The sequence below is a fragment of the Mus caroli genome, chromosome 10 (genome assembly GCF_900094665.2).
Source record: "Mus caroli chromosome 10, CAROLI_EIJ_v1.1, whole genome shotgun sequence".
Taxonomy (NCBI): Eukaryota; Metazoa; Chordata; class Mammalia; order Rodentia; family Muridae; genus Mus; species Mus caroli.
Window position 1 is genome coordinate 71,171,100 of NC_034579.1, and position 13,589 is coordinate 71,184,688.

At 51.6% G+C, this 13,589-nt stretch overlaps 1 protein-coding gene and 1 pseudogene across 1 annotated transcript in view; one reads left to right on the top strand and one right to left on the bottom strand.

Moving 5' to 3' along the window:
• Col18a1 (collagen type XVIII alpha 1 chain) overlaps positions 1 to 13,589 on the bottom strand; it is a 117,348-nt gene that overhangs the window by 86,192 nt on the left and 17,567 nt on the right. The gene's annotated exons all lie outside the window — the stretch shown is intronic.
• On the top strand, positions 1,156 to 2,031 carry LOC110303720 (annotated as a pseudogene).

Here is a 13,589-nt window from a genome sequence, read left to right on the forward strand (position 1 = left end):
AAAAAAAAAAAAAAAAAAAAAAAAAAAAAAAAAAAAAAAAAAAAAAAAACAAAAAAAAAACAAACAAACAACAAAAAAACAGACACAGACGAGATGAAGGCTGGGATCAGCCAACCTGAAATGTTACCTTCTCCTGAGTTCCACCTCCTCGGCCAGTCCCACCTCAGCAAGACCCTGTGGGGAGAACTATCACCTGCTGGCACCACCCTGCTGGGATCCTCCAAAACTCTCAGCCAAGTGATCCTAGAGGTGGTGCCAGGAAGAGGCCCGGGGCTTTTTGTTCCTGGGCTCTATTTCCCTGCCTTTCAACCTGGGTCTGCTCTAAAGCACTGTGAAGGAAGCCAGCAGGCACGGTGGGAGGCACCTGTGTGGGCAGATGCCCACAGAGATGTCCATGTGGCTCTGACTTCATGGGTAGAGTACTGACACCCTGGGCTGGACAGCACCTGCTGGCCACACCAGCCCTCTCCATTCCCATGAGCTCGAGAACACCCAAAGTAGAACCAGCTGGTGTCTGTCTCTGCCATGGCCCTAGAGACTGAAAGCAGCAGCTCTGTCCCCACGGACACTCATGGCTCAAGCCCTCTAGAGCAGCAGGCTTAAACCGCATCAAAGGCATACCCAAAGCCTCCGTGAGCACACGTTTCTCACCAAGTCCAAGGCCTTGAGGAGAACCACACGGGGTTTGAGGGGCCTTGAGAACATCACCATCTTCTCAAGAGTGATCCTCCTGAGCCAGACCTGGTCTGGCTTCTTCCTGGTTCTCACTGCTACCACCTGGTATCTGCTGCCTCCCTAGTCCCTGTTCTAATAGGTGACTCAGCAAGAGTCACAACTCCTCCCCTGTTGTCCTCATAACGCAGTGAAGGCATCCATCTATCCATCAGTCCATAGTGGAAGGGGCAAGGAGCCCACCCTGCTCTGTGTCAGGCTCTTCTCAGACCAACCTACAGAGCAGAGAAGCCCCTATGAATAGAATATGTCCCTCCCCTGCCGGCCATTCTCCAGATGGACAGGCACACCTGGAAGTTAAATGACCCACGCTGTGGACAGGTACTGAAGGCTGACCATGAACCAGATGTGGAAGGATCCTTTGGGTTTTGCTCTCTACAAGAGATTGTTTCTGGAGCCCGCAAAGCACTCTGCCCGCCTGCTATGGAGCCTGGCCCCAAAGGCCCAGCAGCGCCTGGCCCGCCGCCATCCACGAGGGCTGGTTCTGAGAGACCTGCAGCCTGTGGCCCAGCCAGGCCCTGTCGCTGCAAGTGGATCAGCTGCTGCACCACCGCCGATCGCGGTATCAAGACATCCTTGTCTTCCACACTAAAACCTACGGCGGCGTGGTGGTTCTGGATGGCGTCATCCAGTGTACTGAGAGGGACGAGTTCTCCTACCAGGAGATGATCGCCAACCTGCCGCTCTGCAGCCACCCCAACCCGCATAAGGTGCTGATCATCAGGGAAGTGGTGAAGTACCCCTCTGTGGAGTCGGTGGTCCAGTGCGAAATCGATGAGGATGTCATTGAAGTTCCTACCTGGCATGGCCGTTGGCTTCTACAGCTTAAAGCTGACTCTCCACGTGGGCGATGGCTTTGAGTTCATGAAACAGAACCAAGATGCCTTCAACGTCATCATCACCGACTCCTCAGACACCATGGGCCCTGCTGAGAGCTTCTTCAAGGAGTCCTATTACCAGCTCATGAAGACAGTGCTCAAGGAAGATGGCATCCTGTGCTGCCAGGGTGAGTGCCAGTGGCTGCACCTGGACCTCATCAAGGAGATGAGGCACTTCTGCAAATCTCTCTTCCCTGTGGTGGGCTACACCTACTGTACCAATTCCCACCTATCTCAGAGGCCAGATCGGCTTCATGCTGTGTAGCAAAAACCCCAGAGCACCAACTTCCGGGAGCCTGTGCAGCAGTTGACACAGGCCCAGGTGGAGCAGATGCAGCTGAAATACTGTAACTCAGACATGCACGGCACTGCCTTCATACTGCCTGAGTTCACCTGGAAGGCCCTGAATGACATAAGCTGAATCCAGGTGCCACTGTAGCACCACCGGACACCTCATCAGATTGGACCAAGGATCTTCCAAGTTGTCTGGGGACCACCAGTCCTGGACCAGACTCCCAGATAACTCTTGCCCACCAACCAAGTGTTACAGGCCCCACAATGCTGCCTGGTCTGGCCTGCCCTGCTGGGTGGACTCAGTCTCTGTCTGTCTATCTCTGTGGCATTCAGCCCCCACGCCTGTACCAGCTCTGTACAGCACTGCCTATGCCCTGTGACCTAACAAAATACATGTGTATTTATAACAAGTTCAAAAGAAAAAAAAAGAAAAAGAAATTGTTTCTATCCTTTGCAATGGATTTGACAGGCTTGCCCACCTAACCAAAGCCTGCCCGTCTGGACATGTGCTTGACTGATGGAGGCCAGGGTGTGGGGTTGCAGCCAGTATCTAAGAGCTGACCTCAAAGTCCTCACTTTGTGCTCTTTGCTAAGAATAAAAGTAAACACTTGCTACCACCCTGGGACCCCAGGCAGAGAAGAGTCTGACCCACATTCCTGGGCTTCCAGAGACTTAGCTAGCCACCCACGCTCTCTGTCTGCCTTTGTAACTAGACCCAAGGTCACCAAGAAGGACCCCAAGCCTGCCCTGGGTGGGCCAGAATCCACCTCCCTCCTTAACAGCCTGTCTAGGCTCAGGTGGAGAAGCCCAGAATATTCATTTTGAATGAGCCCCTCAAAACACACAGATGGCTGAGGTTCAAGGCAGAAGAAAGGCCCTCTTCCTGCCTATGAATCTCCTCAAAACGGTCATCAACCACAAGGGTGCTGCTAAGTCATGGACTAGGGGCCTCAGCTGGCTAGGAACTATAGCCCTGACCCAGGGGAGAGCCCAGCAAACAAAATGAAAACAGGAGGGAACTAGAGGGTAACCCTAGCCATGAACCATGGCTCCACACCCTGAGACATAGACACAACTCTTATCCCCACACGAATACCCAAGAGCATGCTGGGAAACCAAGGAACGAAGTGTCAGGAATGGCCCAAGCACTGAGGCAGGAGCCTCAAAAGCAGAAAAGTCTAGTATCAGGGTAGTCACTGGTGCCAAGGTGGCCATTCTATACCATACCAAGGAGCTAAGACCATGGGTCCAAGGGACATTAACAGTGAGAACGATGACCAGACAAGAAAGCAACATCCTGACTATGGGACAAAGAAACACCTAGGACTGTCCATCCCTGAGGGGTGTGGCCTGCAGACTGAAAGGGTCACATGACGTGTCCGGTGTGGGAGGTGTGAGCTTGGAACTAGAGGGGGAGCCTGCATCTGTTTGGTGAACCTCGGGGCTGGGTGGAATGATGGATGGATGGATGCACAAACACACCAGTGAATGAATACACCTAAGACCTGGTCTTTGTGTGACAGACAATCGTCCTGATTTCTCCTTTTCCACTAGGAACAGTTTCTCTCTCACAGGGGCATGGCAGGAGGCACCAGCCCAGGGAACAGAGACCTACCCTCCATCTCTTTGGCACCTACAGCCTTTGTGCCTTGGGACATTCACCGTGATCTCCAAAGACTGCTGCTTAGGAGCCATGAGGAGAAGAAACCTAGGAGAGACCAGGGCTGCAAAGAGGCCAAGGTCTCCAATCAGATACAGGGAGTCCAGAAAACACATTTGTAAAGAGAGCAGTACAACAGATCGCCAGCCAGCCAGCTTAGCCTGATGCTTACTTACTACACAGGCAGGCTGAGAGACGCTATGTTCATGAAAAGCCCTGTCTAAAAGGGTACACGCAGACTCCACCCATACAAGAGTTCAGAACACACATGGAGTATTCTACCCAAGTAGTCATCTACAACAGACAGATCCAAGGGTGGCAAGGATTAGTGGCTTCCTGGGACCATCAATGATGCAGGCTTTTCTTTTGGGGATAATGGAATGTTCTAAAACTAGACTGCATGACTGCTGAACAGCACAACAGCTGTACCAAATACCCCTGCATCATTCACTGTGAGATGCCCAGTTTTATGCTAGGAGAACTTGGCCCCAAGGAAGCATAGGAGGGTCCCATTGTCCCCAAACAGAGAAGACACAGCACAGGACACTAAAGGAAGCTGCCACCATGAGTCATGGTTATTCCTGAAGTCTCCTAACCTGCAGACCCTCTCCACACACACTCTGCGTGCCAGTCAGCCTGGGTGCTCCTTCTCAATCACCTTCCCCTGGGATCTGCTCAGTTAAGATTCCCAGCAAACAGCACTACTTGAAGTCACAGATACCTTGACCTCCTGTCCCTTGGCCCATCTATGTTAAGTTACTTTTGCCTCACCGTGAGAAACAAAGGTTTACTTGGATGTTGGGTTTTGAGGCCGATGCAACCCATCATGAAGGAGAAAGCACAGTCATGGCTGTCAGAGCGTGAGGCTTGGTCACAAGCTGAAATGCAGAAGCAGAGAAATAAGGGACAGAACCAGGGACCAAAACCTTCATGGGTCCACCCCAAGAACCCAACTCCTGTCAGGCAGGCCCTGACTCCTCAAGGCTCTCCAGCCTCCTATGAGCATCCCAACACATGAGCGCAAGAGACATCTCAGTTTTAAACCATACATTTCTTCCACCAGTCCCACGAAGGCCATCCCATAGTGCAAAATGCTTTAACAGCCCCCAACGCTGTTCAAAGGTCTAACGTCTCTTGAAGCACAAGAGACAAACCCTTATAAAACCAAAAAGAAACTGCATGGTTACAATATACAATGCACAAAATCGACATTCTTACCTCCAGAGGGAGGGAAATGGGGAGAGCAAGGAATGATCTGGCCAAAGCAAGCAAACACCAAACCCAGCAGTTCCACGTCCACCAGCCCTGGCACTGTGGGATGTGAACTCCAACTGGCTTAGCTATAGCCCTGCCTTTGATGTCCTGACACTGGCAGTACACACAGTCTCTCTCTTTCTGTCTCTCTTGTCTCTCTAAGATGTATTTATAATGGAGTGTTCTGCCTGCACACATACCTGCAAGCCAGAAGAAGGCACCAGATCCCATTACAGATGGTTGTGAGCCATCATGTGGTTGCTGGGAATTGAACTCAGGACCTCCTGAAGAACAGCCAGTGCTTTCCACCTCTGAGCCACCTCTCCAGCCCCCACCTCACAGCTCTTAAATGCTCCTCATGAGTATAAAATTAACACTGTGCAGACAATATCAAGTTCTGCTGCCAACTTAGGAAATAGCCAGGCACCACTGCAAAGGCCCCTAAGCATCCGACTGGCTAACCTTGGACAACCTTTCCCCTGGTGGCTCCTTGCTGGATACCCTTCAGCTCTCTCTTTTTAAAATGAAGTTCTAATGCATTTGCCTTTTGATACCCCATGACCTTTAGTCCATTACTTTTTTTTTTTTTTAATGTATGAGTGCTCTATCTGCTTATATGACTGCATGCCAGAAAAGGGCATCAGATCCCATTCCAGATGATTGTGAGTCACCACGTGGTAGCTGGGAACTGATCTCTCTAGAAGAACAGCCCGTGTTCTTAACCGCTGAGCCATCTCTCCAGCCCACCCACCCCCACCCCACCCTGTCCATTACTTTTTAATTAAGCTTTATTCAGTCTTCAGGATACAGGAAGAATGCGATCACGTTCTTTTCCAGAATATAACTTGACTGTCCTCTAACCCGGTTCCCAACAGAGTCCTCGTTCCCATCTGAAACCTCATGAACACAGTGTTCCGTCCACATCTGTCTCCTGCTCTTCCACACTCCCACCAGAATCGTCCGCTAAGAGCTGCTTACTGAATTCTATGTCTTCTCCCAGTCCCATCCTGTTCACACACCAGTTCCAATGGCCCATAAACCACAGCAATGGTGGCTCCCACTCTCAGGCACCGATTTCTGTTCTTAGGTAATTTGGCTTTGACTAAAGACCTGACAGAAGCGATTTTAAGAAAGAAAAGGTTTGCTCTGACTCAGTGTGAGGGAAGGAGGGCCCGATGGAGGTCATGCTGTGGAGATATGAGGAGGCGGTGGCTACCACGCGACGCAAGCAGACTGTAGAGATGGAACAGAAGCAGAATCTTCAATGTTCTACTGCCACACACACATACACATCCCAGGCTCTACTCCTAACAGCTAGGCCTCACCTCCTAAAGGAGCACCTCCTAAAGGAGCACTTCCTAAAGGAGCACTTCCTAAAGGAGCACCTCCAAGCCTTCCATAGCCTTCCAAGGAGCACCTAGATCTGGGAACCTAGCATTCAAAATATGAGTCTGTGGGGGATAGTTCATACTCAAACTCGAACACCTTCCCACCTAAGCTGGACCCCATCCAGCCCACAGGAGGTGCAAGCCACCACCCTAAATACAACACAGTGCACAGGTGTTAATACAGTGACCAAGGGTGGCCACGCAGTAGGAGGTGGCGCCTCGACTACTCACTCCAAGGAAGTTCACAGCAGGTGGGTGGGGAGGTCCCCTACCCAGGGGGCCTCATGTCCACCCAGCTCTTTGAGGTAAGGGACAGAGCTACCAGGGAGGCTTCCCCAGGCTCTCAGGCTGCTCAGGTGAGTCACCTCATTAGTCAGGCCTGAGCTCAGAGCCCAGGAGTGGCCAAGTGCCAGCACATTCCTGAGCCTGCCCACTTCCCAGCACGCTCAGCCTGCAGAGGCAGCACAGGCCGGGCACCTGCCCCAGCATACTGAGTACTGACAAGGAGAGGAAAGGGAACTGGGAGAAGGGAGCTCAGGGGTTTGGACTGCCAGAGCTGGGGTCTCAGACTCCCTGGGAAATCTCTGTATAGAAGAGAGACTGAGGCAAGCAGCCAGAGGTCCAACCACTGAAAGTCAAGTCCCTGGAGCGGTCCACAACTGAGTCAGAGGTCACTGCAGATGTGCAAAGCCTCAGAAAGCTCCCCCCACCCCTACCTGGAGTTTGCTCTTGCTTGCCCACACCAACACAGCTGTGGGGGGTTGGGGTGGACGGAGACTTTGAAGTCAGGGGTCAGCATGGAGCAAGAGGCCTCTTTGTGGGGAGAAGGGGGAACTGGAGAGGGCAGTGTTAAGGGCCCTGTAGATGCTGGTCACCTAGATAAAAAAGGGGGGGGGGCGAGATACCCCTTTGCAGAATGTGAACTATGGGTGGTCTCACTCAGTCTCTCAGGTCCATAGCGACCTTGAATAAAAGATGAAAGTCGATAAGACAAGAAACACACACACAAAGCATAACTGGGCAATACGGCTCCTATGCCTGGTGTGCAGCCCATTCATCACTGTGCGTGGACTTTGCATAGTTAACTTAACCAGGAACCTCATGAACATACCTGAGAGCCTGGCTTAATAAGTGGCAAACACCCATGCATAGTTTAAAGAGGCTAAAAGAGACATGGGGGAGGGGGAGCATTCAGTGCTGTTAGGAGCCATCCTGGGTAGGCCCTCGGCCACACAGGACAGGGTTTGAGAGCAGCATCCGGCCTGATGCAGTATCTCCCACCCTCACTCAGTCTCCATTCAAGGGCATGCATGAGTGTCATGGAAAGAAGACAGACAGACAGGCAGGCAGGCAGGCAGGCAGGCACACCACACACACAATACACACAACACAACACACGGGTGTGCACGCAAGCAGCCTTGGTCTCTCTTGGTTCCTATAGCCCTTAAATAAACTACAGATTCCTGAGAAGGGACAGAGGCGGCCCCAAACAGAAGCATGCCAGCTCAGAGGCAGGTGACAAGTCTTCCAAGGAGCACAGCCATTGGGAGAGGAGTCCATGGAAAAGCCTTAAGGACACCCAAGCTATCACCCAAATGACATTCTCAGCTAGCAAGCCGTGTCCCGTGGCTTAAAGACATCATCCTAGCAGGACAGGAGCAGAGCAGTCTGCACACAGCCACTACAAGCTCAGCCCATACTGTCATAGGCACACATCCCAGCTCCAGCTTAGCCTAGCTTCCAATGTGCTCTGACATCCAGCCAAGAGAAGCTTGCAGGGTGAGCAGAGGTTTGGGGAGGGGATGGAGGGGGGGGGGGATAGAGTATAGACTACCACACTTTCTCAGGGCCCCAAGGGAGTCTCTGCAGATACAGGTATGGCTGTGGTACTACCACAGTCTCTGTCCAAGAAGGTAGAGTAGGTTGTAACTCACCAAGACAGCTCTCATGGCTACCTCCTCACATCCACTAAGGAAACACATGGTCTCAAACACTGGGCCCTGAACATGGCAGTCAAGGACACAGGATGATACCAAAGCCCTGAGAGGCAAGCTCACACCAGGTCACGCCTGAGGTAGAACTATTTTATAGCCTATGTTGGAGAGAGCTAGGCAAGAGCCCAAACTTGCTGTACAGAATGGTCAGCCAACCTAGATATCTAGAAGAAAGTGGCAGCCCAGCTCCCCAGCAGATGCTGCGGTTCTACAGGCCATGTCTCCTCTGGGTAGTTGGCACTCCAAGGAACAGGCTGGGCAGCTCAACCAGTGCCCAGGTCCGTGCCCTTTGGCTCATCACAGTGTAAGCAGTGCCTGGGAGCGTTCCAGCTGACCCACTCCTACACAGAACCTCACCTGCCACCTCTCCGTCTCCCGTGGATGATGCCCACCCTTGAGGACCACAAAGAGAAACCACCTCTGCCTCTGCAGAACTCCTGCCCTAAGGCACTCTTGGGTACCTGATGGCTTAGAGCCAAAGTGTCCATTTGCTCCCCTGCTGGCCACTTGGAGAACCAGAGGCTGGCTGTGTTGTGGAGACAGGCATGGGGCATATTTCTCAACGTTGGAAAAAAAAGTTCCAGGAACTTCTCCCAAGGAAGGATCTGCTGGCCTATCGGGGTATGGCTACCACTCACAACATTTCCAGGTCCTTTAAGGCTCCTCTGTCATCTAGGTACAATACCAAAGCTGCTACTGACCCTGGGCTAAGCCTTTTACACCAGGTGTGGTCCTACTAAGAGACACCTGAAGCCGCCTTCTTGCTTCACCTCTGCCACATAGGCCATCCCTCTGCCATTTGTGGACCATGGGCCTCCCTGGAGCACTGATTGGCCCAGGGCAGAAAGAGATCTCCCTGTTTGTGGTCTCAGGGCACAGCAACTCCTCACTTGAAAGTGGGCGCTGGGGTCCAGCTCCTCCCCCAGCATACCAAAGTTAGCTCAGGCTCATCTGTGTTGACTGATGCCTTGTCATGAAGCCCTTAGCCATGAGGCCCTGCATGCACACTGCTGCAGTCACACGAAACATCAGACCTTGGGTCTCCAATGAAAGGAGCCGCACAGGGAAACCTGCTTCACGGTAAAGAAACTCCAGTCTTCACAAAGCACCCATCAAAACAAGCGGCTGAAGGACCTATGCTAATCTACACTCAGGCCAGAAGCTAGCAACAGCAAACACCAGGAAGGAGGCCCGATGAGGCAAACTCAACCCTTTCCCACACTCCCCCCAGGTCTGAGGAAAGACAGGGAACCAGCCACAGAAAAGACAGAGGGTGGAGGCCCTGGCAGCAGCTCCACCATTAGTGTGTATCTTAGTCAGGGTTTCTATTCCTGCACAAAACATCCTGACCAAGAAGCAAGCTGGGGAGGACAGGGTTAACTCAGCTTCCGCTTCCACATTGCTGTTCATCAGGACTAGAACTCACTGGCAGAAACCTGGAGGCAGGAACTGATGCAGAGGCCATAGAGGGGTGCTGCTCACTGGCTTGCTTCCCCTGACTTGCTCAGCTTGCTTTCTTATAGAACCCTCCTGGGGGTACCAGGCCAGGGATGGCACCACCCACAATGGACTGGCTGGGCCCTCCCACCCTCGATCACTAATTGAGAAAATGCCTTACAGCTGGATCTCATGGAGGCCTTTCCTCAAGGGAGGCTCCTTTCTCTGTGATAACTCCAGCTTGTGTCCAGTTGACACACAAAACCAGCCAGTACAGGATGAGACCTTGAGTCTTCACCCAAGGTGGCAGGCACTAACGGACAGCTCTGTGATCTCAAAGGAAGACAGGTCATGACATTGATAAGTAAGATCTTCACCTTCGATCCTTTCTCTGGCATCTCCCTCCATCTCCCCCTGCCCAATTCCTCTGACATGGATAGGGTTTAGAACTGGGTTTAAACTCAAGTTTGAATCAAGGCTCAGTCATTTGTTTGGGGGACCCTGAGAAGAGCCCTCAGCTTTGAGTCTGGTCTGGTCAACATGGGGGAATTTGGAGTGGCATGGGCCCTAGGCATGTAACAGGCACTTCTAGAAGCTTCCTTCTGTTTGGTTTCTGGACTTGGAACAAGGGGCTGAGGTGCATATTTACATATCAAAGCAGACCTGGCCTCCAGAGGCTCCCATCCCAGCAACCCTTAGTTCCTACTTGGCATACCTGCCCCCACCCCTGAAATTTCCAGCTCAGGGGTTGGTCTGTCCTTCCCCCAGAGGCTCTTCCCTATATAATCCAGACATTTTGGGGTTTCTCTCCCTCCTCCTTTCTCCCTCTCCCTCCCACCTCCTCTCCCCCCCCCTCTGCTCTTGCTCTCCCTCCCTTTCCTTCTCTCTCTTCTCTCTCTGCATGAATGTCCTTTCTCTCCCTCCCCTTTGCTCTCACCATGGGGACTTCCCTGGCTTCCGTCTGCCCCCCTCCCCCCCCCCCCGCAAGTTCACTAGCTTCCCAATAAACCCACACTTAATATAATCTAATCTGGCTTGAATTGGCTCATTTCACCGGTGATGGTGAAATAACCTGTCAGCTTCCTGACACCTTAAGCCCAGAGCCTGCAGCCCCCTGTCCTCTCTCAGCAGGAGACAGACCTAGAAAGGCAGGGTGGAGTACCTGGGGATGTCAGATGTTGGTGCCCAAAAGACCCCCCACCAACTCTAGTTAGACCCCCTCCCTCCCAGGGTACCTTAGGCTGCTGCACAGTGATACACCCGGGACAGCGGTGGGAAGACAGCAGGGTTCCATATAGGGAACAGGGAGGTTAACAGAATGAGAACTCACAGAACAGGCTACAGACACCTAAGCTACTTCTTTTGCTCTCTCACCAGAGGCAGGAGCAAGCTGGAACTGTGCAGCCCTGCCAGCCAAGGCCAAGGCCAGTTAGAGAGCACGAGTTTATTCAGATGCCAGAGGTCAGGTGTGACCTGGAGATGCCCCACCTCTCACAAGCCAGGGCCTAACTCCACAGGGCTGTTCTGCCAGTCCCAGCTGCCAGCTCCGCAGGCCCGGCTGTCGGCTGGACAGCAGCAATGACCTGGCACAATGCCTCTGCTCTGCCCGCCTGAACCAATGGGGAGCAACTGCACCTACCACCTACCACCTACCACATACAAACACCAAACAGAAGTGTTCTGGCCAGGGGAACTGGGTGTGCCTAGTCACTGCCTGTAAGGACCATGCAGACTACTGGTCAGAGCAGACCTAAGCTAGTCAGCTTGAGGGCACAGTGGGCCATGCCTTTTGGGACATCGTAGCCTGGAGGGTAAACGGGTTATTCTTCAACAGGGGCCTGCCTTACCTGTTAATGTTTGACCAGAGCTCAAGTCAGGAACTTAGTAGTAATGGTAACTCAGTGGCCTAGAACCCACAGCTTTGTGCCACATCTAGGGAGAAGGGGGGTGGGGGTGGGGTATACTAGGTAGACACAGCCTCTAAGGAATGAGGTACATTCCACACAAGTCAAGGCTCAGCTTAAGTGTGACTAGCTGGCTCCCATACCATTCTTTCTCCCTTCTGAGCCCCGGTAGCTCTAGAAGGCACCCATTTCAGCAAAAAGATGGTAGCCCAGCTGACATTAAGTGATGATATCAGACAGGTATACAACACAGTCATTCTCAGTTCTGCTAAGCTCAGAAGCCGCTGGCTAATTCAAGTCTGGTGGATAAGGAAAAGGGAGACAGACGCCAGAACAGCACAATTCATTCAGCACCTGTTGAGGGGATCTCTATGCCCAGACATCTGGTTGCAGTCCAGATGATGGAGTATTGGGTTTCAGTGTTCTGTAAAAATTGTTTTCCATCACCACTGATTGGTTAATAAAGAGCTGAGCAGTGGGGCGGTGGTGGAGCACACCTTTAATCCCAGCACTTGGGAGGCAGAGACAGGCATATTTCTGAGTTCGAGGCCAGCCTGGTCTACAAAGTGAGTAGGACTACAAAGGACAGCCAGGGCTATACAGAGAAACCCTGTCTCGAAAAATCAAAAAATAAATAAATAAATAAAAAATAAAGAGCTGAGCAGCCAATTAGCTGGGCAGAAGAGAATAGGGCGGGACATCCAATACCAGTGATGGTATAGCCCCCCCCCCCCCGATTCATGAGTTTGAATGATTGCCCCACAAGGAGTGGCACTATTAGGAGATGTGGCCTTGTTGGAGGAAGTGTGTCACTATGGGGGCAGGCTTTGGGGTCTCAGATGCACAAGGTAGGTCTAGTGTGGCTCACAATTTCCTTCTGCTGCCTGCCAGTCAAGACTTAGAACCCTCATCTCCTTCTCTAGTGCTGTATCTGCCTGCATGTCACCATGTTTCCCACCATGACAATAATGGACTAAACTTCTGAGACTGTAAGCCAGCCCCAATTAAGTGTTTTCCTTTATAAGAGTTGCCATGGTCATGGTGTCTCTTCACAGCAATGAAACCCTAAGACACGATCCCAAAGACAGGAGACTGAAGAGGCAGCTCAGTCGGTAAAGTCCTTGTCATACAAATATGAACAACTGAGTTTGATCCCCAAAACCCCTGAAAATTTGGGTGTGGTGGTACACCCTCATAATTCCAGTGCTGGAGAAGCAGGGACAGGATGGCTGGGGTCACCAACCAATAAGAAACTCATATCAAAAACAGAAACAGGCCAGGCAGTGATGGCCCATGCCTTAAATCCCAGCACTAGGAAGGCAGAGGCAGGCAAATTTCTGAGCTCAAGGCCAGCCTGGTCTACAGAGTGAGTTCCAGGACAGAAACCCTGTCTCAAAAAAAAAAAAACCCAAAACAACAACAACAATAAAACGAAACAAATGGGATGGAGAGATGGCTCAGTGGTTAAGAGCATTGACTACTCTTCTAGAGGTCCTGAGTTCAATTCCCAGAAACCACATGGTGGCTCACAGCCATCTGTAATGGAATCTGATGCCCTCTTCTGGTGTGTTTGAAGAGAGTAATGGTGTACTCATACAAAATAAATAAATAAATCTTAAAAAAACAAAAACAAAAACAAAAACACAGAAACAAACAGAAAAATCAGAAACGAAAAAGAAGGTGGGAGGCACCTGAAGAAATGACCCCTGAGGTGGACTTCTGGTCTGACAGGTACATTCACGAGCATCTGCACACATATGCACCCATGCACACATGTGCACCTACACGCTTAACAAAGAAACCCCACCAGAGCAGCAGGTACTGAAGACAAGCATCTTGGGACAGCAGTTCCTGGAACCTTAGGGCCTGAGGGTTTTGTTTCACCCTGGTTTGGTTGCTTCTTTGAGAAACACACTCACTAGATAGCCTGGGCTGGCTTGGAATTCAATGCAATCCTCCTACCTCAGCCTCCCAAATGCTGGGTTGACAGGTGAGCTCCTTCACACATGGAAGGGTCTAGGAGGTTTTTTTTTTTTTTTTTTTTTTT